Source organism: Chlorocebus sabaeus, chromosome 2, assembly GCF_047675955.1.
Source record: "Chlorocebus sabaeus isolate Y175 chromosome 2, mChlSab1.0.hap1, whole genome shotgun sequence".
Taxonomy (NCBI): Eukaryota; Metazoa; Chordata; class Mammalia; order Primates; family Cercopithecidae; genus Chlorocebus; species Chlorocebus sabaeus.
In genome coordinates this window covers 72,535,066-72,557,339 of record NC_132905.1, presented here as the reverse complement: position 1 = coordinate 72,557,339, position 22,274 = coordinate 72,535,066, and the positions used below count along the sequence as shown (strand labels likewise).

The 22,274-nt window shown below is 39.9% G+C and overlaps 1 protein-coding gene and 1 long non-coding RNA gene across 9 annotated transcripts in view; one reads left to right on the top strand and one right to left on the bottom strand.

Moving 5' to 3' along the window:
- The window catches only part of GRIK1 (glutamate ionotropic receptor kainate type subunit 1), a 403,736-nt gene that overhangs the window by 204,172 nt on the left and 177,290 nt on the right, over window positions 1-22,274 (bottom strand). The window lies entirely within an intron of this gene.
- On the top strand, window positions 2,295-17,337 carry LOC140709835 (uncharacterized). Its single transcript, XR_012090587.1, has 4 exons — window positions 2,295-4,580; window positions 5,060-5,368; window positions 14,127-14,290; window positions 14,738-17,337. It is a non-coding gene; the product is annotated as an uncharacterized lncRNA (long non-coding RNA).

Genomic DNA, 22,274 nt, shown 5'->3' with positions numbered 1-22,274 from the left:
AATGAATTTCAGGCTAATGTCAAATTTGGCCCGTGTTAGAAATGGAAAATTTAAACGGTGTCATAAAATGCTTGAGGAATAACACACCCTGGGGCCTTTCACCGGACAGAGCGTGGTAGAGAGGAGAAGATCAGGAAAAATAACTAATGGGTACGAGGCTTAATACCTGGGTGATAAAACAATCTGTACAACAAACCCCCATGACACGAGTGTACCTGTGTAACAAACCTGTACTTGTACCCCTGCACTTAAAATACAAGTTACAAAATAGAAATTCATGTACATAAGTTATAAGTTATAAAAATAAAATTCTTGAGGATGGATGAGCCAAGGGAGTTCTTCTGGGGGTCTGCCTCTCCCTGGTCTGGGGAGCCGCTGGTTGAGAGGAGCTGGGAGCCGGGTGGCATCTCACTCCCAGAGGAGGCATCCCTGGAAACTTAGAGAACTTTTTCATCTAGAGATGACAATTCTGACTCCTTTCCCCACTTTCATCCTCTTCTTTCTCACTCTCTAGAAATTTCTGTATTTATTAAAGGCCAACCAACTTCCATTGGGTGGAGTCCTGTGTAATATGTGTCCTTGTGGTGGAGTTGACACATGCAGATGCACATTTGCACACTTCTGACATCACTTCTTCTCTCTGTGTTCCACTTTTCAAAGCAGACATTCTGAGGAGGAGAGGGGGCAAGAAATCCTTCCTAGTTGTCAAGCTATCTGGCACTACTACTTTCCCTTAGCTAGACTTTTTCTGTTTTTTCTTTTCTCCCTGGAATCCTATTGTCTTGCTTCTTATTCTTCATCTGATTACAGCTCTCCTTCCTTCAGGTCTCAGGATAGACTTCACTTGTTCTGAAAATTTTGTCTATATGTTTCAAGACCTTGTTATCTGTTCTTTCCAGGTACTCCCATAGTCCTTGGGATAAGGACAGCATAGGACATTTTGTGATGTGTTGTAATAACCTAATGATGACCAACATTTACTGAGCACTCACTACATGCTCAGGGCTTAAAGTACTATTTGACTTCCACATCAATCCCATGAGGAGGAGACATTTTGACCTCTATTTTACGGAAGAGGAAAGGCGGCTTAGAGAAACATAGTCACTTGTGGTGATGGGCAGTCTTTAGGGTGGCCTCCAATGATCCCCACCTTCTGGCATTCACGGTCTTGTGTAATCCCCTTTCCTTAAAAGTGGGGCTAGTAACTTTCTCCTCAATAGAATACAAAGTGGTTAAAGGTCACTTCTGTGATTTGATTATAGAGGACTGTGACATGTATCTTGGTGGCAGATTCTCTCTAATGCTTTCTGAGCTTGTACCCTTTGATAAAACAAGATCGTATGTTGGAAAGGCTCATGTGGCAAGGGACTGAGGGTGCCCTCTGGCTAACTGCAACCGAGGTCCTCAGTCCAACGACCCTCAAGAGTTGAATACTGTCAATAACTGCATGAGTAAACTCAGAAGTAGATGTCTCTGCTGTTGAAACTGCAGATGAGACACTACTCTTGTGTACGATTGCAGCTTTGTGAGAGACCTCGAGAAAGAGGGCTCAGTTAAGTTATGCCCAGATTCCTGACTCAGAAACTGTGAGATAATAAATTTGTGTTGTATTAAGCTGCTGCATTTTGGGGTAAAGGCAGGTAACTTTGGGTAACTGATAGGTAACTTAGCAATAGATTGTTAGCAATAGACAACTAATACACTTGACTTAGATCCCACAGGTAGAAAGCGTACAGGGTTAAAATCCAGGACCTCTGATTCCCTCAATGAATACTTACGTCATGCTTCCTGGCTACTTACCAATTTTTTTTTCATTTCAAACTTGTTCTGACTTTAATTCCTGGCATTTAGCCTGAATCTGGTGTTTTTTGCATCCTTGATAGTTATAGAACGACTGTGGGTCATGGACAGTGGATCCATGAAACACAAAATATTGTATGGTAAATTGGCCAATCAAAGCAACATTTTTTTTAACTTAGTATTTCTTAAAATTGAGAAAAGAGAGGCCGGGCGCAGTGGCTCACGCCTGTAAGCATTCCCAGCACTTTGGGAGGCACTTTGGGATCACGAGGTCAGGAGATCGAGACCATCGTGGCTAACACGGTGAAACCCCGTCTCTACTAAAAATACAAAAAAAAATTAGCCAGGCGTGGTGGCAGGCACCTGTAGTCCCTGCTACTCAGGAGGCTGAGGCAGGAGGATGGTGTGAACCCAGGAGGCGGAGCTTCCAGTGAGCCGAGATCTCTCCATTGCACTCCAGCCTGGGCGACAGAGTGAGACTCTGTCTCAAAAAAAAAAAACACAAAAAAACAAAAAAACAAAATTTAAAAAATTAAAAAATAAAATTGAGAAAATGGAAGAGCTATACATATAGCATAATGCTTGGAACTATTTTGCACTTCTGCATGCTGACTGCTATGTTAGGTGGCATGGTTAATTTTAACATCTCTCTACATTAGAATGGGGATTGGGTACCACATATGGGCGCTGATTTGAAATGAATTATTTTATCAAACATTTGTTAAATACCCTGAAATTTCTGCCTATATGCTAAGCCCTTGAAACACAAAGCTGGATAAAGCAGTGTAAGGGCAAGAACAAATACAAATAGTGACATCATTGCATGATGTGACAAGCGATTTAATTACAATTTGAACAAATTACTGTGGGAATAAAGGATAAACCAATAGTACAGTGGGTAACCTTCCTTCGGTTGTCTCCCTGTTTCTTTCTCTCTCATTTTCTCTGTCTACACACGTGCACATTGACACATATATTGATATAGTTCTGGCTAATTCCGAAAATCATGAATGTTTACTCAAGAGAATTAAGATTTTACTCAATGATTTTAATTGTAAAGTGACTATGAGAAAAAGTTCAGGTGAAATGACTTGGCCGATCTGAAGTAGGTTGTTATCAATTTTAATGAATCATTGAGCAACAGGTTTAGAGACGACATTAAAAGAGATGACACGCAAATAAAAACCGGAGAACTGCCAATTGAAGGGAACCAGCAGAAAAGCAATTTAAAGGGTTGTTCTTCTGATGTTCAAAGTAACTTTTGGTGATTTTTACACACAGAGAAAAAGATAATGTTTTTTTCCCTACTTCAAGGCACTGCCATACAAAATAATCAAAAAGAAAAAGTATGACTTTCAGGTAGCCATTTTCTACGCCTCGATCAGATTAAAGGTCTGATTTTCATCGGTTTACTTACAGTGAATTTGCACTGCTACGTGGTATTGTTAGTCTGTGTGGGATACCATAAGGTGTCTCCCAAGAACTTAGGAATAATGAAAATAAAATTGTTCCCTCAGAGCTAAACTATGAGCTAAACAAATAATAAATAAAAGTGGAGAATCACAGTTACCTTAAATAGACAAAAGAACTCCCAGACTGCAAGACTTGATTGTAACCTGCCTGAATGTATTAGAGTACTAAGGAAGAATATAGTCTCAACTGATGTCTGCACAGCCTTGGGAGGATAAAGGAAAAGAAAGTCTCAGAGCAATATGGGCATGCCATTTAAGCATGGTCCTAGCTAGGGAGTAAGAGCAGCCTTTTGAGTAGGATGTGTCTGGCTCTTACACATCAGATTAATCTCCCAAATCCTTGTTGTGTGCTCTTTACATGGTCAGGAAGGAAATCTCCACTTGTGATCTGGCTTCCTGTATGGGTTAAGGTAAGCAAGGCAGACCCTGAGAAGAGGCGAAGGAAGAAAGTATCAGTATGTTGAAGAAAGATAATATCAGTTTGTTGAAGAAAGAATAGAAAGCACGGGCCGGGTGGAGTGGCTCACGCCTGTAATCCCAGCACTTTGGGAGGCCGAGGTGGGTGGATCATGAGGTCAGGCGATCGAGACCATCCTGACCAATATGGTGAAACTCCATCTCTACTAAAATACAAAAATTTGCTGGGCGTGGTGGCACATGCCTGTAGTTCCAGCTACTAGGGAGGCCGAGGCAGGAGAATCTAGAACCTGGGAGGCGGAGGTTGCAGTGGGCAGAGATCGCACCACTGCACTCCAGCCTGGCGTCAGAGCGAGACTCCATCTCAAAGAAAAAAGAGAATAGAAAGCATGAATAGTGATTGCAGACATAAATTTCAGTAGTCCGCTGAAGAAATATTCTGTGATTTAATGTCAGTCTTTTTAATGTCACAATTTAGAGCAAACTTTTTCTCCCTTAGAATTTTAACATGCTTAATCCCCTTTCATCTTAAACAATAAAATAAAAGAACCATGCCACTTCCACTTTTTCCAACACCCCTTTCCTGAGTTCCAGCTAACACTGTGAAAACAAGGTGTATGTTAAGTATTCATCTAAGTTCTTGGATTTATTTACGTATTGTTTCCCCCGGCATTAATAAGAGTATTGTTTGAATTTTCCAGCGGTATTTCAGTTACACTCTGTTGTTTCAAAAGAAAATTGTTTGTCCAAGTTTGTCCAAGTCAATTTCAAGAGGCTCAGCCACCAAAAGGTTAATCAAAGAGGAAGCCAAGGTCATCAGTGAAGCCTCACAAGAGGTAGGATCACATGGGTGAAGTGGGCACCCATGGGTCCTGCCATCCTTGGCATCAGGTAAGTCTCCATTCTGGACCACCTTTGTCTGTCTGAACCATTCCTCTCAGATTTTAGAGTTTGAAAATTTCCTGAGTAGCTTAAGAGAAGGTAAGAGCCAAAGTTTCCAAACTGTAGAAATAACCCAATTGCATGACTCTTTTTATTTCCGTAAATTTGGCCAGAGACATGACAATTTGGGCAACTCTGTGCAATATTTTACATTTAATGATTTTTATGACCCAAACTCTGCTAGGCAGAATAGTATAAGCATTTGTAATCCGTACTAAAATAATCCATTGGGTATAAAATCCAAATTTCAAAATTGGATGAAATGGTGTGTTCTGGGCCTACCAAGATAGTTATTACACATATAAGAACTCAAAACACTACAGCAACTGGTAGAAACAATTGCTCTTTCTCCTTGCTGTAAACATGAAAGTGAGAAGCAGCAAAGTACGATCAACACATTAACACCCTTTTCATATTTTTTGTGACAGCTACCTGGAAAGGGCAGGAAAGAAAAATGCAGGTAAGAAAATTAAAACCACAGACTCCTGGGGGACAAACAAGAGCCTTCTGATCCTAATTTGATCTGAAGTTAAGAATGAAGGGGATTTCTGTAGCAGTTTCTTTTGCATAGCAGAGCTCCGACTTTTCCAGCAACAGCGTGTCCCTGGAAGCTACACAAAGTCCTCTTTGATTGCCTGTGATCAAAGCCACGAAGGCTCTCCTGCAACATTGTAGCTTCAGAAAGCCAGGAAAATCAGAATGCTGAGAGATTAATAATTCCTAAACACATTTTTAAGGTGAGTGGTACTTCTAACAGAGCTTCATTATTACTAAAAATGATTTGTTTCTGACTCTCCTGTTGGGGGAAAAGTTAGCCTTAACTTTCCGATGAGCAAGTTGCATGTTGTAGTAGATATTGAACAATATAGTCAGTTGTTTTCCTCAGAATTTATGCAGCTGATCATATAGGGATAGGACTGGATGATAGAAAGCTCACTAGACTGGAAGTCAGGAGACTCAGCTTTGTCACCAATCAGATATAGCATAGTGGGCAGGTCTAATAGCCTTGGCCTCAGCATCTCCATCTGTGAAATGGGCTGAAGGGCTTGAGCTCTCTGTAACTTCTTTGGGATGTGCTAGTTAAGGAGGCTCCCATTGGATTCCACATACCCTTGTTTATGGCCATGACTGACCCTTCACAAGACTGCCAAATCCCAAGCTGCCTCCTCTTCTGTACCATTTCTGCCACTTTTAGGTCTTTATTAGCAGGAGAGTGCAGACACTTTAATATGAATTCACATACAGCACTTGACTGAGGATTATTTCTACCTTTTAAAAGGCGGCAAACGAAAGCATACAACTTGATATATGGGGGTGAGAAGGATCATATTTTAAAGTCAGAAGAACTGCTTATATATTTCAACTATCAAATTTATTATCTATGTGAATTTCATTAAATTATTTAACTTCTCTGAGTCTCAGTTTCTTATCTGTATAATAAAACATAGTCTACATGTTGCAGTGAAGTTAAAAAGAGTCTGTTTATGAAAAGCGTAAATTTCTATTTAATATCAAAAGTACATAATCTAAATTGTGAAGTCTTTATTATTTTTACTATTTATTTTTATTTATTTGTATATTTCATGAATATTACTAGTAGTTGTTATATAAGAGTATTAGTAGCAGTAGTTGTAGGGATAAGAACCAACAAATTATTTTTTAATGATGGCATTTCATATACAATGAGGAATCGGGGTAGAAGAATTAATTGGGGAGAGGGAAGCCTCTTTTTGTGGTAATTAAAATATGTACAACCATACCTAAACTAGTCACCCTATTTTACTTCCTTCTGTCCCTTCCTTCCCTCCCTCCCTTCCTTCCCTCCCTCCCTCCCTCCTTTCCTCCCTCCCTCGCTCCTTTATTCCTTCCTTTCTTGCTGAATATGCGCCTACTCTACATTTGCAAACTCTAACTCTGGATCCATTCTAAAGGAAAGACAAGCCAACCACAGGATAGAAACATCACCCTGAGCCAGAGCTCTGGGTCAACAGTGATGACAGGAGGCATCTGGTAGGGAGAAAAGATGTGGCAATTTTACTTGGAACTGCAAAGATTTGAGACTCAGAATCACGCTGACATTTGGGGACCTAGCAGGGGTGTATAGACAAAATGTGGCACCACATTTTTCTGGAATTACTGATTGCTGAGGCAGATTTTCTTGTAAAGGTAGGACACCAGGAAGTATGGTCCAATCTCTCCTTGATTTTCTGATGAGGGTCAATAGAGAGAGAGAAGGAGAGAGAAGAATGAGAGAAGTAAAATTTGGAGACTGTTGCAGAGTCAGCTCTCTACAGATTCTCAGAAGAAAAAAAGAAAACCTGTGATACTGATATATCAAATAAGAAGTTTGATATATTATTAGATATCAAATTGATATATCTAATAAGATAGGTTTGATATTTTCACTCATGTCTGTGTGAAGAGACCACCAAACAGGCTTTGTGTGAACAATAAAGTTTTTTAATCACCTGGGTGCAGGCGGGCTGAGTTCGAAAAGAGAGTCAGCAAAGCGAGATAGGGGTGGGGCCGTTTTATAAGATTTGAGTGGGCAGTGGAAAATTACAGTCAAAGGGGGTTGTTCTCTGGCGGGCAGGGGTGGGGGTCATAAGGTACTCCGTGGCAGAGCTGTTGAGCCAGGATGAGCCAGGAGAAGGAATTTCACAAGGTAATGTCATCAGTTAAGGCAGGGACCAGCCATTTTCACTTCTTTTGTGATCCTTCAGTTACTTCAGGCCATCTGGATGTATACGTGCAGGTCATAGGGGATATGATGACTTAGCTAGCGCTCAGAGGCCTGACAGATATAACGTTTGGTTATATTTGATATATCTTATAATAGATATAATATATATCTTATAATAGATATTTGTTGTATATTAGATAGTTTTAAATATGATTAGTTGGCAAGACAGCTGCCTCACACCACCCCTACTGCAGCCTTTTGCACATTTCTGTCCTTAGCCTACCTCCATTTCATCTGGTAATAGTAATGGTGGAACTGGACCTTTTTTCCAGATCACCTTCCTTTAGCTGCCTCTTGGTGCCACTTTTCCCCTTCAAGGTTGCTCTTGCTGCTGAAGGTTTACCATGACTTTATCTCTGTGGATGGGAATGGGGAGTGAGCGGAGGTTATTAAGGAGCCACCTCTTAATGATATAGTCCTGGGCCCAGGGAGAACTTGCAATTGCATGCTCCATAAGTCCTTCTTTATTCCTTCCATGCACACAGCAGCTCTGCTAATGCCTCTCAGCCTGACACACCCAGTCAATCTGTTACAGGCAAGATGGTTTTTACTACAATGGGAGGGAATCTGCATATGTCCTGGTGGATACTGGTGCATCTGAGTTTTACATAGTTTGCAAGTAATTTGACCAGTTTGTTAATGACCTTTTAATGTGCATTTGCATTATGATTGTTCCCATTATTTGCCATTCTAATTCCACTTATGGGGGGTTTCTTTTGAGAAGCTAGCTGTCTTTCCTACCTGCCTGTAACACATTCACAAAGTTAATGAGGACATGTGCGCATGGCAGTGGGTGTCACCATTTTAATTGCTTCCAAATATGGTTAGCATATGTTGTCTCAGTATAGAAAATCTGAATTAAAATGCTAAGCCTTTTTAGTACTGGCAAGAGATAACAGTCTCTAGAGCTAGGGCTCTTCTGAGAAATTCATGATGTCTCCAAGGTTTCCCTAGGGTTCAAGAAGAAACTGGTTTTTCTGAAACAGCTCTATTATCCTTTTGATGCCCTTGGACTTTTAACGTTTCTGTAGATAGTGATCTGGTAACTTCCATGAGATAAGGTCAGAGCTAGAATGGGCTGGGACTTGCTTTCATTAGTATGTGCCTAAGCACTTGGTCCAGGAATGATATCCTTAACAGTAGCTTGCCTGTTCAGTCATTTTACCCCTAATTTAACTATTTATAAGAACAAGGAACTTAATTTTGTTGAGGTCCTACATAAAATTTTGCATATTCTTTGGTTATATGCTGTAAGCATGAAGGATGTGTGAAAATTCTCGAAAGAGAAAATCTGTTTCTTCTTTGCAAGAAGCTTACTATTTCTTGGATGAGACCAAATGGCCAGAAACAGGAGCTTAACAATATTGTACAAAGTAAATTCAAAGAAAAAAATATGGCCAAGCACAGTGGCTCACACCTGTAATGTCAGCACTTTGAGAGGCTGAGGTGGGAGGATCACTGGAGGCCAGGGGTTTGAGACCAGCCTGAGTAAAATACTGAGACTCATATGTCTACAAAAAAAAACTTAAAAAATAAAATATTAGTGAGTGTGGTGGCATGTGCCTGTAGTGCTAGCTTCTTGGGAGGCCGAGGCAGGAGGATTGCTTGAGCCCAGGAGTTCAAGGCTACAGTGAGCTAGGATCGTGCCACTGCACTCCAACTTTGGGTGACAAAGTGAGACCCTGCCTCCAAAAAAAAAAACATGTATATAGGTAATGCTTCTGTTATTGAACGGTACCAGGAAAGGAGATTTCTTAAATGATTGGAGAAGGTGGGAGTGGAGGACTCTGCTTAGAAATGCTGGACAAGTTCAGATTTGGTATGACAGGCTGCTCTAGTTCCTAGTTGGAGAACCTGCAAAATAATACGCACAGTACCCTATGCTCTTGTCAGATGATAACATGCCAGAGGCAAGAGCTCTTTTTCAGGTGAGAGCGCGCGTGTGCGTGTGTTTGGAGTTTGCAAGCTGTCTTACTTCATCCATGTTTAGTGGAAAAGAATATTGGCCCATTGCATAATAGCAATTATTAATAGTTAATAACAATTTTATAAAATACATTGTCTAGTGCAATGTAACACAGGATATTCTCTTCTTCATGTATAATAAAATATACTTTGATTGAGAAGCAAGCCCTTCGTCTGCATTATAAAATAGATAAGAGGTAATTAATGGGAAGATTTTCTTTTTTCTCTCTAGGAAAATCAATCACGTACTTGGCTTCCTTGGCTGCCTGTCAAGAAAACATCTTAACTCTCCAGGCACTGAAATATCTTAGAGACAAATTGAATGCTCAAGACATGAAGCTTGTGACAAAATCAGTGTTGGACTCTCCGCAGATGGGGCCAGTGTAGCAAAGCCCTCTGGTATAGATGGGCTTCTTATTACAGTTAGCTACCATCAAATTGTCCCCATGAAACCACAGAAAATTTTACCAGCTCCCTTTAGGTTAAGAAAGAGAAATGGGAACAAAAGTAGAAAACAAATCATTCACTCTGTTCTAGAGTGTAAAAGCAGATATTGACAGGCTATTTTTTAAAGAGTTACCTTTAAAATCATCCTTTTGCTTTATTAAAGAAAGCAGTCTTTGATTTCATGTACAGGTGTATGAAATATTTTTAGGTAAACACTATGAAGATCTAAGGGAAAAGTCTGTGTGCCTCAGAAAAGGGAATGGTGTGTGCGATTGGATTATTGGATGTTCTGTGCCCTTGTATAGTTATGTAGATCATATGTACATTGAGCAAAACCTACCTGGATCAGAACATATGGAAATCTCCATGAACCAGTAAGAGGTATTGGGATCCTTTTTCTTAAGGAGAAAAATCCTTCAAAGTTAGGTACCCTTTGCTAGGCAGGCAGACTCGTTACAAAAACTGCAGTATGCAGAGAAGTCTTGGGTGTTTGAAAACTGGCTTTGATAGGATGACAACTCTGTGTGTAAATTAGTCTGCATAGTAAAATATTCTAATTTCTCCTGCATAGTAAAATACCAATCAACAACAAAGACAGATTACAGCTGGAACAAATGCACTTAGTACACTTGGATTTTTCCATACTCATGAAGTTAAACAGAAAAATAAATAAATACAGCAATAGGAAAGTCCAAAATAACTCATGTGTGGCTTTGTTATGTACTTGGAGATAGATGCTTACACATATGTGTCATGCCAACAGAGACTGAGGTCCCAGGCAGGAGACCGAGAATACGGAAGGAAAAACTAAACTTCCTATAGAAAATGCATGTAAAACAGGTTTCAGAGCCAAATAATCACGTGTTCAAATCCTGTTTCCTACTATTTAGTTGAGTTACACAGTATTTCAGATCGTGAAACCATAATTTCCTCTCTTACGAAATGGGGAGTAATCCTTACCCTGTGGGATTTCTGTGAGGAATAAATGCAAAAGCACATATCTGACACAGAGGACTGTGATTGTCATTTCAATGTGTCAGCTTGACTAGGTGACAGTACCCAGTCATTCTATTAAGCACCAACCTGGGTGTTACTGGCAAGGTTGCTGAAATACTGTGTAACTCAACTAAATAGTAGGAAACAGGATTTGAACACGCGATTGTTTGGCTCTGAAACCTGTTTTATATGCATTTTCTATAGGAAGTTTAGTTTTTCCTTCCGTATTCTCGGTCTCCTGCCTGGGACCTCAGTCTCTGTTGGCATGACACATATGTGTAAGCATCTATCTCCAAGTACATAACAAAGCCACACATGAGTTATTTTGGACTTTCCTATTACTGTATTTATTTATTTTTCTGTTTAACTTTATTAGTATGGAAAAATCCAAGTGTACTAAGTGCATTTGTTCCAGCTGTAATCTGTCTTTGTTGTTGATTGGTATTTTACTATGCAGGAGAGATTGTTAGCATCTGCAATCTGTTCACGTTCAGTAAAGCAGATTATTTTCCATAATCTGGGTGGGCCTGATCCAACCAGTTGAAAGGATGTAAGGGTAGAACTGAAGGTTACCTGGGGGACAGGAAATTCTCCCCATGGACTGCAGCATCAGCTTCAGCCTGGGGACTTCCATTATCTCCTTCTTGATGGCCCGCCCTATAGATTTCAGACTTATCTAGTCTCCACAGTCACGTAAGCCAATTCTTTGTACTCTGTCTATATGTCTAAATCTATCTATCTAGCTACCTAGCTAGCTATTATCTATCTGTCTATCCTAGTTATATGTTTCTTTCATGGAATGCTGACTAATACAAGTAAGAATCCTAAAATATTATTTTCCATATAATCCAAATATGAAGGTTCATATTTGAGTACACCAATTCTATATTTCTATCACATTGTAGTGGTGGATAAAAACAAATATTTGTTTTCTGCTCATCTCCTTTAAGTTAGAGGAGAAAGAAAGGGTGCCTGGAAGTTCTCAAGTCTTTTTCTGTTAGTATATTAGTATGGATTCATTGATTTGAAGCATGGTCATCCTACACTTAGATAGCCTAGCCTTGAGGAAATCAGGCACAAGGTAGGTTAATTGCCCTGGTTGAGAAGGGAAAGGGAGAACTTAAGGTAAGAACATCAGCATCAACATCAACATGGGACACCATTTACCATGTGCCAGGCACTGTTCTTAACAGTTAACTAACAGGCATTCACTTATTTCCTCTTCATGGTGACCCTAAGAGGTGAATACCACTATCATTCTCACATTCCAGGTGGGGGATCTGAGGCATGAGGTTTAAATTGCTTGTCCTGGAATGTGGTAAAGTCATAGTGGCCACAGCAAGAACATGGCTCCAGAGAGCAATGTGTCTGTAGAGTGGAAGCTCCTTTGGGTGCCTCTTTACCTGGAGAAACAGAGGGCAGGTGGAAGAGTGTAATCCCACAGAGCAAGGAGTATCCACAGGAGCCCTCTGATATGGAATGAGAACTAGAGGAGAAATTAAAAAATATGGAGAACTAAGGGCAAGGAATCTGAAAACAGGATTGTTAGATAAAATGTCAGTGTAGGGACAATGTCTTGGTCTTTCTGGTCTCCAGAATTTAACTCAGTGCCTGGAAAGTAGAATATACCCCAAAAATCTGTCATGAATTAAGTAAAAAGATTAGGATAACATTTTACTAGGAGCTGGCCTAGATATTAGGGTTATAAGAGAAATGCAAAGCGTATTTTTACCGTCTGTGATTGAGGCCATGGTTATTAAGGTAGTCTGGCTTACAAAAACCTCTTAAAGACTAAAAAAATCATTTTTGAGGTCTTTAAGTGGATGCCTCAAGGAACATTTAGGGAAAATTTTATTGTGAGCTTGTGATATTTAAAATAAATGAGAAAATTCTATCATATTTGTACCTTTTAGTTTGCCACTTGAAATACAAATCAATGGCCGGGCTTGGTGGCTCACACCTGTAATCCCAGCAGTTTGGGAGGCTGAGGCGGGCGGATCACCTGAGGTCAGGAATTTGAGACCAGCCTGGCCAACATGGTGAAACCCCATCTCTACTAAAAAAAAATACAAAAATTAGCCAGGCGTGGTGGTGGGTGCCTATAATCCCAGCTACTCGGGAGGCTGAGGCAGGAGAATCTTGAAGCTTGAAGCTGGGAGGTGGAGGTTGCTGTGAGCCAAGATCGCACCATTGCACTCCAGCCTGGGCAACAAAAGTGAGACTCCATCTCAAAATAAAAAATAAAAATAAATAAAAAAAATTTAAAAAAAGAAATACAAATCAGTGACTGAAATGGATATATCCCAACCAGGGACTGTTCCAATATCACATTTAAGAGGGGTTGGTGGTCTCATTTCAATTCCCGTCACTTACACTGTTCCAATTGGTAAATCCCTGCAGACAAAGCAGGAACTCAAAAATCAGGGTAGAAGGTTTCCTTCAGCTTCTCAGATTAACTATTTTGGTAAACAGCATATGTTTTCCTCACATAGTGCTAATGTTATAATGGTCAACCTCCAGATTTAAGTGCATCAATTAACTTCACTCAATACTTCTGTGAATAAAAGATGTTTGTTTTACTAAATTTGCCAATTTAATTAACAAACACAATTTCTTATATATAGAAAATTTGAAACATAAATAGTGATTACTTCTATGACTAATTTTTTTCCCTAATAAATTCCTGCTTAAAAGATGGTCGGCACGAGGATAGCATTATTTTTTAAGTTTTTTCTCAAAGAAGCCAATCAATCAAGAGCTTATTGAGTGTGAAAAAAATAACCATTTTTTTTTTTCCCCCAGAGGACTTAACTTTAAGCAAGATTTTTCAACTTCTGCATCAACGATATTTTGGGTTGAATAATTTTATGCTGTGGAAGACAGTCCTATGTTTTTGAATTTTTAGCAACATTCCTGACCTCTACCCATTAATGCCAATACTACCCCTCCCTCAGTTGTAATCTTAAGTGTGTCCAGACATTTCCATATCCCTAACTGGCAACATTACTCCCAGTTGAGGGAAGCTGCTTTATATTCTTGATATAGATTGCCCTGGACAGTGTAGGCTATCTATGACAAGTGTCTCTCAGATCTTAGCTTGAGATAATAGAAATTTATCTTTTGCTCTAATCGGAGAACAGTGAAGGTCATGAAGGTGGGAAGGAGCAGCATGTTCCACATTAGAGATCTTCCGCCTTTCACCTGCTGGAGTCACATGCCATTGGTCAGAATTTAATCATCCGTGCCCACCTACATGCAAGGAAAGCTGTGAAATAGACTCTGATTGCATGCCAAAGAGGAAAAAGAACTAAGATTTGGGAAATAACATCAAGTTTCTGTTACAGGGTGTATTAGTCTGTTCTCACGCTGCTAATAAAGACACACTCGAGAATGGGCAGTTTATAAAGGAAAGAGGTTTAATGGACTCACAGTTCCACATGGATGGGGAGGCCTCACAATCACGGCAGAAGGTGAATGAGGAGCAAAGTCACGTCTTCCATGGTGGCGGGTAAGAGAGCTTGTATAGAGGAACTCTCCTTTATAAAACCGTAAGATCTTATGAGACTTATTGACTATTCATGAGAACAGCATGGGAAAGACCTGCCCCCATGATTCAATTCTTTCCATCACGTCCCTCCCACGACACATGGAAATTATGGGAGCTGCAATTCAGGATGAGATTTGGGTGTGCACACAGCCAAACCATATCACAGGGATTACAACAAAATAAGGTCAAGTCATGACAAACAGCTTATTTTGATGGTGTTGGAAGGGATTGGCCACAAAACATCATTAAACTTATTTACTTCCAGTCAAAGAAGCCTGTTTTTGCTTACATAGTCCTAGAACACTGAGCAAAATTATGAAAGGACAATGACAAAGCCTCTTCTTCTTAGGGCATTAGTGTGTGTTTAGTGAGATAATGCACCCTCTTCCAGTCCAACATTCTCTTCAGGTTCTTCAAGCCTGTCTCAGAGCTATCAAAGAAGCAGCAAAAGGGATGCCTGTGAATCCAGAAACAGCAGATCAAAGGAGCTCAGAGAAACAACCAGGACACAGAACAAAACAAAACACGGAGCTCTAATTTAGGGGTTTCAGTTAAGGGAGCCACTCAGCATCAGCACTGGGAAGGAGGTAGGTAAGTCCCGATTCAGTTTCTGGCTTCAGAGGCTCCTCTCTGTGAGATCTTCAGAATTCTTTTTAACGGGAAGACAGCTTCAGTTCCCTTATTTTCTAATGCTATGTTTTCAAGGTTGTTGTTAAGATTAAATGAATGTATATAAAGCAACTGGTGAACAGAGTGCCTAGCACAGCAGTATTTACTTACGTACTTCTTAAGTCTTTGGAATCATAGATTATACTGTTGGCAGACAGACTGACAGATGTATAGACATGAGATGAAAGAGAATGGAAAGAAGATGTGGAGAGGGAGAACAGAAGTCAGAAACCAGAACAAAGGAAGACAATAGAGACACTGTAACATTACTGGAGAGTTATAGAATACTGGGTTTAATCTTAGGTAGAATGCATTTCATTAACTCTTTCTGGTTTGCCTTTGATTTGTCCATTATACAAAGCTGACCTCTCTTCCCTCTGCTGTCTACTCTTCTCCCTGGAAGGTAGGCAGTGACAGATGCTAAGACGGATTTGTCCTAGGCTATCTCAATAAGGACATTTTCTCTACATAATTTTCTAATTCCATTGAACCCCAAACCATAATTTTGAGCAGCTGTTCAAACCTTTTTGTAATGATGGTAATAAAGAGTACTACCATTTATTGGTTGTCCACAAACTAATATTTATTCTGTGTCTGTCCCAGTTCTTACAGCTTCCCTTTATGAGAAGGATTTCTTCTTCTGTTTATAGGTGAGAAATCTGAGACCTAAGAGATTAAGTGATTGGCCTGTGTCCAAGGTCCTGAGATTTGAATCCACTTTTTCTGACTCCAAAACCTGATCTGTTTCTTCCTAACATGTTGCCTGCCTACTCTAAGCATATACAGTGTTGGGAATGTATGACACTGTTCTAGAGCCTCATCCTCTTTTCACCTCTGACATCCTCTTGTTTGTGGCCTGATTGTCAGATTATTTGCGCGGGGAAACCCTCATCGGCGGAGACAATGGTAAGTGAGTAAAGGTGGCAATTTCCAGGGGGACCTTTAAATAAGAAACACTGGATATTTTCTGCAACTTAAATACAAGTAAGCTTGATGGGTAGGGAGGGAAATTGTTGTATTTGAAGCTAACAGTGTTTTGAAACTTTCCCATTTCACCATTAATGGTGGCACATAATCAAATTAGCCTTTAAGAGCAATCATCACTCCATGGGTGGCACCGTGGTATGCAAAGATGCCTCGGAGATTTTAATTCTCTCTAACAGCTTTCCACAATAAAACAGCGACCGAATTTGAAAGTCACTGAGAGTAATTCTAGTAGGTCTTGTTCATACACGGCCTTGCAGAGGCGTCTCAAGAGCTAGTGGCTTAGATTGAGTCACTTTATGCAGTTAAAGCTGTAGATACAAGCACAGACAGAAAACTGTACCTCTGTACACCTGTAGATGTCTGTCAGTGGTTCACAGTTCATACAACGCCAAGATTCAAATTTCTCTTGGAAGGGCTTTTAGTAATTCAGATGAAAAAACTTTCCAGACAGATTCCAAGGGATTATGTTTGGGGACTGCAAAGGTGGAATTTCCAAAATTTTGTGGGCTTACTTTTTTAGTTTTACAACAACACTTACCTTTCCTGTGTGATACTTGCTGATTACAAGGTCAATACCCTGTCCTCGGTAATCTACTGTGGGCTTGCTCTTGATGATGATAAATTTCACCATGAAACCTGTGACTTACCCAAGTTGTCAGAAACTACTAATTTCCCTGATAAGCACTTTGCCAAGCTGGTGAATGCCCCTTGGAGACACAGTGCCCCTGTTGCCTGCACACTTTGGACCCTTTCCATTAGCTTCTGACCCATTGCACTTGCACTCAGCACATGCTCTGATGTGAACTTCCAGCTCAGAAACCAGGTTCTTGAACTCATGAGTGCATTCAGCATTCCTTGCTATCACAACCAGCTTGACAGAAAGACCATAGGCCGAGTGCAGCAGAGTTCCAGAAAGTGAATGCAGCACAATACCCTTGCTCTGTCTGAGGTACTGAAAACAGGCCTGCCGTTTAGCCTAAGTAGACATCTAATTAATATGTTGAAGAAATGGATAAAATATTACTGTATAACTTTCAACAAGAAAATCAATTCTGAAATGAAAAAAAGCAAATCATGCTATATATTAAGATAAATATTTATTTAGAAAAAGTTCTTGTATTTCACAAGTATTCACTGTGTGTGAGATTCAATTGTCTTTTAAATCAAATTCTATTTATGCCTTTACAATTACAGTTAGAATTTTAGAAATGTTTCTTTCTTCTTTCTTTCTTTTCTTTCTTTCCTTCTCTCTTTCTTTTCTTTCTTCCTTCCTTCCTTCTTTCTTTCCCTTCCTTCCTTCCTTCCTTCCTTCCTTCCTTCCTTCCTTTCTTTCTTTCTTTCTTTCTTTCTTTCTTTTTCTCTCTTTCTTTTCTTTCTCCCTTCCTCCCTCCCTCTCTCCCTCCCTCCCTCCCTCCCTCCCTCCCTCCCTCCTCCTTCCTTCCTTCCTTCCTTCCTTCCTTCCTTTCTTTCTTTCTTTCTTTCTTTCTTTCTTTCTTTCTTTCTTTCTTTCTTTCTTTCTTTCTTTCTTTCTTTCTTTCTTTCTTTTCTCTCTTTTCTTTCTCCCTTCCTCCCTCCCTCCCTCCCTCCCTCCCTCCCTTCTTTCTTTCTTCTTCCTTTCTTTCTTTCTTTCTTTCTTTCTTTCTTTCTTTCTTTCTTTCTTTCTTTCTTCTTCTTTCTTCTTTCTTTCTTTCTTTCGAGATGGAGTCTCGCTCTGTCACCTAGACTGGAGTACAGTGGCCCGATCTCGGCTCACTGCAAACTCCACCTCTCGTGTTCATGCCATTCTCCTGCCTCAGCCTCCCCAGTAGCTGGTACTACAGGCACCCGCCACCACGCCCAGCTAATTTTTTGTATTTTTAGTAGAGACAGGGTTTCACCATGTTAGGATGGTCTCGATCTCCTGACCTCGTGATCCACTCGCCTCAGCCTCCAAGGTGCTGGGACTACAGGTGTGAGCCACTGCACCCGGCCTCTCTCTCTCTTTCTTTTTTTTTAGATAGAGTTTCATTCTTACTGCCCAGGCTGGAGTGCAATGTCGCAATCTCAGCTCACTGCAACCTCCGCCTACCAGGTTCAGTCAATTCTCCTGCCCCAGCCTCCTGTCCCAGCCTCCCAGCTGGGATTACAGGTGCCTGCTACCACACCTGGCTAATTTTTGTATTTTTAGTAGAGATGGGGTTTCACCGTGTTGGCCAGGCTGGTCTCAAACTTCTGACCTCAGGTGATCCACTTGCCTCCCAAGTGCTGGGATTCTAGGCATGAGTCACTGCTCCCAGCAAGAAATGTTTCTATTACACAAAATAAAGTAAAGTTATGCAGTACAATATTTTTTCCACATGGCAATGTTTGAAACATGGAGATTTTCAATGTTCACAGTTTCCTTCATGCAATGCTGTATCCTAGTTCAGGGGGCATGGTTTCTCTAGTTAACAGATATTCTGTCTTTGGAAATGATAGATCTAAATGTCAGTCTTCGTGTCTTTCCAGGAGGGCATCATCATCGTAAGGTGCCATGTGAATAACATTCTGAGATCACCTGAAAGACTAACTTAAAAATCAGACATGCTAAGTTTTAAAACCACAGCATTTTCTCTCATTTTAAAAATGATTACTTTATCATAAAAGAAACACTAGGTTCACTGTTTCATTCTACAAATTGTGAGGAATTACATTTGAAGGTAAGTAGGCCACTTACAACTTATTCATCCTAGTCTTCAATTATTACAGCTATTTAAGTGATAATTGCTATTCTAATTTCACTAGAATTCCAACTATAATAGGAAAAGAGGTAAATAACTTTTCAGGGGCTCATGCTTGCATTTCTTTGATTATACAAGAGAAAAGAAGACAACATGTGAGTTTCTCTTCACTCACTTTTGGCAACTTCCATCTGTGCATTAAGAATTCTAGAGCTGTAGTACCAGGAGGACAGGACCACCCTGCATTTAAATTGGGAGCCTCTAGAAAGTCACCTTTAGACTGCAGAGTCATGCTTTTCTCATCAAATCAGCCAGCCCTAATTTTCTTTCAGTGTCATTTGTTTTCATTTCAAAATGAATAAATCCTGTCAACGTGTTCAATGTAGTACTTGAAATGAAATGCTGGATATGTCACACAGACAGCTGAGATTATCTTTTGAAGTTCTAAGATTCTGATTAATGAGAAAACGATGTAACACCAGATTCTTCTCCCATTCCTCCAGGTTTCTAGCTTGAAATTTCCCTTCTGAAAGTAAGCCAACTTTTCTCCTCCAACGTAGTGCCAGGTTTCTGTCTGCTAAGGGGACTGATATGGTTTGGCTCTGTGTCCCCACCTAAATCTCATCTTGAATTGTAATCCCCATTTGTCGAGGGAGGGATCTAGTGGGAAGTGACTGGATCATGGCGGTGGTTTCCCCCATGCTGTTCTCATGATAATGAGGGAGTTTTCACAAGATCTGATGGTTTTATAAGTGTTTGGTAGTTCCTCCTGCATTCATTCTCCTTCCTGCTCCCTTGTGAAGAAGATACTTGCTTCCCCTTTGCCTTCTGCCATGATTGTAAGTTTCCTGAGGCTTCCCCAGCCGTACAAAATTGTGAGTTCATTAAACCTTTTTTTTTTTTTTTTTAATAAATTACCCCATCTCAGGCATTCTTTACGTGAAAACAGACTAATACAGGGACAAAGTGTCATAAGAAGGCATAAAGCCTTCAGATTATTGCAGCTCTGTCCAATGGTGGTCAAATTATTTGAGGAGTGGGTGGGCTGGGGTTAGTATTAGAGTTTATGTCATGGTCCTGTCTTTTGACTTTTGTCCTTCCCTTTCTCCTGTCCTCAGAGTATCAGAACCAGGAGGGTGGCTGACTCTGATGATAGACTGAGAACCAAATATGCTCCTGCTGCTCCAGTAGAGTGGTCTTCACGTGATGGAGATTCTAAGCTCTCAAACCAAGGCAAGAATAAGGAAACTGGAACAGGAGGGCATGCCGGGCTCCAGCCTCCCACGACAGTGAAACATTGCCTTAGAATGACTGCTGTTAATACAATTGAGTAAATAGAACACGTAATCTTATGATTAAGTTATGCACAATTTGATTTAAATTTAGTTTCTGGCAGTTGCTAGGTTTCACTCTGGCATACTCTGTCGGTGTGGAAGCTGCTGATTCAGAAAGAGATGTTCCAAAGCTCATGTATTTCCTGGACACATCTAAGTACTGAATAAAATGCTGGTTAAATAGATGAGTTAATTTTCCAAGAAAGACACCAATTACTTTTAGATTCTTTTGCTTTCTTCAACAGATGTGTACACATTCAGAAGGATAATTGGAGGGGGGACAGAATGGGGGAAAATATGGAACTGCTGGGAGCTCAGCCAGAGACTGAAGATGATGCAGACATGTATTGAGAGGACCACATTGGGTGTCTGGAAACTGAAAGAACAAGACACTTGGATTCCTATTTTTTCACAAGTTGGTAGGATGGGGACAGAAGAATGGGTGGTGAAAACATTATCTAGGATTAAATACTACTTTCAGTTTACTACTGCCACAGAAAACACTTTATTTTTCCATGGATGTTCAGAAACCTTTATTTATTTCCTCCCTTAGCAGTGTGGATTGTGTAGGACAGCACCATACTAATTTCATACAGCTGCTGGGACCATCTCTAGGCAGAGCAGTGTGGATTTTGTAGGACAGCACCATACTCATTTCATGCAGCTGCTGGGACTGTCTCTAGGCAGAGTTAATTAGTGTTAGTTAACAGCGTTAGTGTACCCACATCCATAAAAAAGTAATTTCCCTATTGCAAAGTCATCTAAAATTTTGTGTCAGCTCAGACTTTCCTATTTCCCCTGAATGTCATTCAAAGGAAACACCACTAACAAAAAGCTAATTAACCTCCATAGAAATAATTTTTAAATCCAAAGTTTGATGTCCAAATTCCCCTAGGCAAGGTCAATAGTGAAGCCACACAATCAATGCTGATAGCTGTGTCTTCATAAACAAATAACCACATCATAAGATCATAAGATAACTGATTTCTAGATACTTACACAGTAGCGGAAATCAGAAAGGTACATGCTCCCCACAAAAGCATCAGAATTAAAAGCATTGTGAACTCCCTTTTGTCAGTTTGGATGCAAAAATTAAATATATTATAAACGTGACTAAACTTCACTTTAACATGCTAGATACTGGGACTTAGAGATATTAAAATTGTGAATTCAGAAAACTTAGGGCTTTCAGTCTTCAATTCCCAGACTATTTATAAAATGCATTCCAAGCCCTTTTAGACATTTTACACATTTTTATTGACTTGAAAATATAAACCTAACAGGTTGAAATAAAATATGATTTTCAAATGGAGAAAAAATAGTGAAATATATTTCCTTTAAAAGATCAAGACCTCTTTGCATTTCTGCCTCCCTTCTTATAGCTCCTGCCTCTGGCAGAGCCATATGCTCTTAGAAGAACAGAGGAATATGCTAATATAGTACCAAGAAGTCCAAGACCTTTATTTATTTCTAAGTTACTTGAGCACTTTGCACACACCACACTTGAGTGTGCAGGATTTTTGTCCCTCCTACTTTTATTTTATAATAAAATCTAATATGTCTCTTTTTTTCGGCTTGCTTTTATGAGTAAAGATTACACTTTCAGGTAATGAGAAAGGCTCATTTCTTCACTCTGCAATTTCCTTCTAAGCTTTTTTATTTTTATTTTTCCACCTTGAGAGGTCTCCTTGCTACCTTATACCCTAATGGATTCCTTAGCACTCCACAGACATGGCTACAGATGTATTTAAGTTATTGCATTCCTTCTGTCTTCTGTCATTCAACTGCAAACTCTGTAAAATTCTTTTCTTTCTAGCCCTAAATTGGCTATTTAAGATCACTTTTCGCAATAGTTACCTAGAGGGCTTTTAGGGAAGGAGATGCTCTTTGGCTGGCCCTGAACCACCATCTGCCAGGGGACAGTTAATCATGCTTCGAATGGGAACTAAGAGAAAGGATGTAGAGCAGAATAAGAATCCTTCCTCTGACAAATACAGTAAACTGGGTTATACTGTCTACCTGCATATTGTCCACCTGTGAGAGCCAGGAGCAATGCTTCTTCACTTCCCTTCAATATTTCTTTACTACTGTTCTTGGCAGCTTACATTTTGTCTAAGAAAATTCTTCTTTAGACAACTCAGTATGTTCTTGGCATATCCTACACTCAACCAAAGGCCTTAAAACAAAATCCTTCCAAGAACGATGTTCTTGATATAAAGCGGTAGTTCTGAATCAGGGATGATTTTCTCATCTCCA